Source organism: Chroicocephalus ridibundus, chromosome Z, assembly GCF_963924245.1.
Source record: "Chroicocephalus ridibundus chromosome Z, bChrRid1.1, whole genome shotgun sequence".
In the NCBI taxonomy this organism is placed as follows: domain Eukaryota; kingdom Metazoa; phylum Chordata; class Aves; order Charadriiformes; family Laridae; genus Chroicocephalus; species Chroicocephalus ridibundus.
In genome coordinates this window covers 12,725,019-12,730,347 of record NC_086316.1, presented here as the reverse complement: position 1 = coordinate 12,730,347, position 5,329 = coordinate 12,725,019, and the positions used below count along the sequence as shown (strand labels likewise).

The 5,329-nt window shown below is 36.3% G+C and overlaps 1 long non-coding RNA gene across 1 annotated transcript; it reads right to left on the bottom strand.

The window, feature by feature from the left end:
* Positions 1-1,778: 1,778 nt before the first annotated feature.
* On the bottom strand, positions 1,779-5,010 carry LOC134508171 (uncharacterized). Its single transcript, XR_010068993.1, has 3 exons — positions 4,836-5,010; positions 3,752-3,805; positions 1,779-2,050 (listed from the first exon to the last, which is right to left on the bottom strand). It is a non-coding gene; the product is annotated as an uncharacterized LOC134508171 (long non-coding RNA).
* Between the last annotated feature and the right edge of the window lie 319 nt (positions 5,011-5,329).

Sequence of the window (5,329 nt, the reverse complement as noted above, 5' to 3'; positions counted from 1 at the left end):
AGCACTGTATGTTTCATCTTTATCAGCCTGAATTTGATTTCACTGGTGAAGAAATAGCTTTTTCTTTTGGCTCCTAGTCAAAACCCTTTGCAGGTTTCAGACCACTTGTCTCCCTGCAATTCCTTTTTCCTCTCTTTCTTAAAGTGGATTGGTAACCACAAGAAAACCCACCAAGGACTGTTTTCTTGAGACATGATGGAATTAGAAGGGCTAAGTGACTATTCTCATACAAAAAAAACAGACTTGATGTTTAGACAGGCAAAAGAAAAGCAGGCATCTTTAGAGGCTACTCTATATCTTAGAAGATCTATCACATTGTTTCCAGAAATAGATACAACACTATAAGAATATTTAAAAAAAAACAAAAAACAAAAAAACAACAACAACAAAAAACAAACTAACAAACTAACAAACAAACAAAACCCAAAACAAAACAAATAAACAAGAAGCAAAGGTACTAATATAATTACAACAAATAGGTTTAAGTATTAACAAAGATATGCTAGTCCTGTCACGATAAATGTTACATGAAAATCCAGGAATAAAAATTAACAGAATAGTGCTTAGAGATATGGTTTAGTGATAGGTTTTGTCAGAGTTAGGCTGATGGTTGGATTCAATGATCTGAAAGGTCCCTTCCAACCTAGACAACTCTATGATTCTATCATTCTATGACATTCTAGCCTGAGATATATTGCAGGGACCGTATGAGCTCCCTCAGGGAGGTCAGTTCATATGAAGCTCTGCCTACATAGGAATTGCATCATGGGTCCACCCCCATGAGTGTCATCTCACCCCAATTACGATGCAAACCAACAATTAGGCATACCAGGACAAAGTGAGAGTTGTCAGCCTAACATCCCTGAATTTGGGAATTTGAGGGACAATCCTAAACCAGAGCAACTGTAAAAAGGGACTCTGAGAGAAGTTTTGCTTGATGTTGGAGTATCAAGTCTTGCTTACTATTTCACATGTTTTCTTCTGATGTTCCTTCTGCAACCTTTTACAAAGACTGTCAGTAAAAATCCTCATCTTAAAGGTGGATCTTCAGAAATCAGCCACCATTTTCAAGTTGGGCTAGCTTTAACCTTGCTTCACGCTGCTCCTGGCAGTATATAAGCATAAGACAGAAAAAACCTCGTTGAGCTCCTGTAGGAGCTTTGGACACCTCCGTCACTATGTCAGTGGCAGAATTGATTCAGTATCATTTGCAACTACAGACATGTATATAACTCTTGAAATACTTATTCCATTTGCAAGTCTGCGATGAACGGAAAGCAGCTGCTTCCTAATTCTATTTAGAATTCTAATTGGGTTTCACTGGCCAGGGAACCCAGCGATCAAACTTGCACGTGTGGGGAAATAAAGCAGAAGGAATTCAAGGTTACCCATCTGAAAGAGCCTGAAGGATAAGATTGTCACAACACCACTGTGTATTGACAGTTATTATTTTCTCTCTTGGCTCAGACTAATCCAAATGGATTCTACCAGTACAAATGCATAGCATATGCAAATATGAGAATGACTTGTTTGGATATCCACAGAAATCAAATGCACTTTACATAAACATTCACATCAACAGTCTGATTTTATCAATTTAACCCTTCCAGTCAATGGTTGCAACAGTATCACGAAGTCAGTAATTACTGTTAAGTAATGTTTTGAATTTTCCTTATCAACAGACAGAAATGTGTGCAATTTATTCAGAGACATGAACACAAAAATCACACTTAGCTCTATATAATAATTTATTTCAAATTGCTTAATTCTATGCACATGCTCACATATACACTGAAACACACATGCTCTCACATATGCTTACTCCTGCAGAAACAAGCAGGAACTTGCCCAGTGATTTGTACCAGTATTCTAGAAAGTCATTTAAATATATAGCATAGCTACTTAGTCCTCATTTTGAAATGTTCCCATTATCATGTATAGACACTAATTATCACTTAATGCCAGTAATTTTTAAGTCTTCATTTTATATCTTGCTTATTCTCCAGTGTCTATAGTAATTTGTAGAGAAATGGGGGTGTCGTAGCGCTACCTGTGATACAAAAGAAAAGATAGATCTGTAAACCACGATAGCGAAGATTATATCACTATGACAGACAAAATGCTGAATCTGGACATAAGCAGCTAGTTCATCCCATTATGCTGACAGCCTGGACTATGCCTAAGATTCAAGATCTTCATAACCTGATTTTGGTTAAATACCACACCTCTGCAATTGCAAAATGAATATGTAACACGATCCTAAAGCGTGGCCTTGGTCCATTGTCATGATTAATACACACAGAAAGTTATCTATATTACCATCAGGTGGAAATCCAGGTGGCAGGCTAAAGGTTTAGGACTAAATTTCTTCTGACAATGGTGCTTGGTTATAGTCTTCATATGTATGTATGCAAATCAGCCTTACCCTGTAATGCTAATTTCTTACTGCCTGTGATACCAAGTACACAAACTGCGAAGGATACAGACATCTACAGGGCAGAGAATTTCCATTACAGACTCCATTTTTTTAATTTCAGTTGAGGTAGTTAGACAACTCAGACCAATGATGCATCTTAAGCCTTGCCAACACGCAAAATATTGAACTAGTTTAATTTTAATTGGTTTTCTAGCCAAATTAAATAAATGTACACAAGCTTCTTGGTAAACATCCCTTTTTAAAAAACAATTGCCTCCACTTAGTTTAACTTAATCACAAAATATTTCTATTAACAAAAATAAAAATCTTGGTTTCAACCAGCTAATTCATCTCTTTTTGTTAATGAAGAGCAGCATATATAAGAATATATATTTATATATATATATATAGGAATATAATTAAGAACCTGTATGTATAGTGATACATTAGAGGCTCATAGGTTTTCTAAAAATAATAAAAGCCCAGTTCAAAGACGAATGCAGTGAAGTTGCCACAGTGCAGACGGAAGAAGTAGTTTACATTCTTCTGAGTCAACAGAAGTGTTTGACAAAGAATACAGGTTAGCAAAGTTAGTGTTTTGGAACTAAAATTAAAAGCAGACTTTCATGGAATATAAGATATAAACCACCACAAAGACATACTTGTAAATAATTATTACTGATCATCCCCTTCTCCACTGCAATTTTATGTTCAGTCCACTAAGTGCATCACAAAATAACAGAATTTTGAGGCAAAAGGTACAGTGAGCCTCTTTCAATTAAAAGAATAAAAATGGTTATTTCAGGAACCATTATTACTATGCAACTCAAGGGCTCAGCTAATTTGGAAGGGAAGCAATAAAATTACAGGACTCGGCAAGCAATGCACTGTGTTATTCTTAGAAAAGATTATCAGTTTTCAACTACTGAAATCAGGGATAGATGGGAAGCAAGAATCTTCAACACCAATTTCTAATGAAAAATGGTGACGTGTTTATTTTTATTTCCTTACATTCCCAGTTATAGTATATGCCCATCACCTGATTCCTGGGAACCTGAGCAACAGATATGCTACTGGCAGATTAATCAAACACACTGGTTTACACAGTAAATATGAATAAAATATGTCCTGTGTCAAAAATTGCTCTTCAACACTTCACATCTAACCATCTATCACAAAGCCCAGGAAAGCCTGCAGTGACATCTGGCAGGGTTACCCAAATATCATCTTCCAATAGTCCCATCTCTAGGAATCAGAGATTTTCATTACTCTTCCAAGGATGCCATCTGATGAAAGACTTGTATACCTGTTTAATCAGAATAGAGAAAATTGTACCTTTTATTTTACCTTGCTCTGCAAACAGCTCAAGATTAAACAGGATCCACGGGCCTGGAAGTGAACAAACAAAAGGGACAGAAACTTTTAAACCCAAACAGCGAGCATCAGGTGCATCACATCTTCCAATTCCATTCCACGAACTAGATTTATCAGGATTCAATTTTAATTATCTGGCTTCCATTCGAACTGTGTTTGAGTGGCCTAGAGACCAGCAAAGTCAAATAAAACTATTCTAAGGTTCAAAAGAATAGAGACAGGAATATCATCTTGAAAGTGTCACAGTTTGAAACAACTCATTTGCACCCTTTCCTCAATATATATGTTGAGTGAACAAATAATAAAACAGAATCCTGACATATCTCAGATGAGAGAAGCCTTCAGGCAGATGGTCAGCTGTCCATCACTCTATCCTCTGATCTTTCAATTTTAAATGTCTGGCATCAGAAAATAATCCCATCTACCTCTGTCATGATCTGCAAGCACATTCTCAGTACTTTGTAGCAGAAAAGCTTTTTGCATTGTCCCTATAATAAGCATTAATGTTCCAAAAGATATGCAAAGAATTGTGCCCTGAAGAATTAATCCCATGGCCAGATCCATCCAGATGGACCCTCATCCTCATCCAGACTCAATAGCAAAGGCTCAGGCTTAAAAGCATAATTGCTGTGATTTTATGCACAGTCACAATAAATTAAGGTTGTCACCTGTCATAGCCATTTCTGGCTAAAAATGGATAAATATATTCATAGAGTTGTCTTACAAATCGAGTTTGTGAATGCTTTTTGCAGTTCACAAAGATCTTACCTGATGCTAGAAAAAATAGATAATATAAACTATACCTAACCTGAAATGGTGCTTTTTTTTTTTTTCAGTTTTAATGATACCTAGCTCCACCCTATTTTAAAGTCCATTGTCTAATGAAGTGAGAATCAGCCTCACACTGATATTGATCCTCTCTGAAGCCAGAACTGGAATTTTCAGTGCTTTTAGAGGATGCAGTAGTGAGATGGTTAAGTATATTACTCTTTTCTGTATTTCAAGAGTTTATTAATAGCTATTAAAAAAGAAAGATGATACTTACAAAGAGCATCCGAAATCTGTTACAGAGGTTGGACCTTCATGTTGCTACAGCCTCATCTTTCAATAACCCCTTTTTTCCAGCATTAGGATAAAACTACATCATTTCCCTTTCCCTTCTCCCTTATGCTTTACTTTACATCCTCAGGTTCTGCATCAGAGACCTGTATTTCTGTTTTGATTCCACTGCCACACAGGTAAACATTGTACTTTTCATTCGATATAAGTCATCAAAGTCAGTAAACAGCAAAAATGAATAAAACAGCAACTTACGTATTTTTAACACCTCTGAGTTAAAACCACTTTGCAATAGGGAAGAAGAACAGATGCTCATTTCTAAATGCTAAAGCCACCAACTGGGAATATGCCAGTTGTAACTGCTGCCATCTGTTTTCAACTGTTCTTTTTACCTAGCTCTCTGAGGTTCATATCTGAATTCACAGCCATACGTTTCCACTAGGAGAGGGGCAGTGGGAATAGTATAAGCAGGAATTTTCC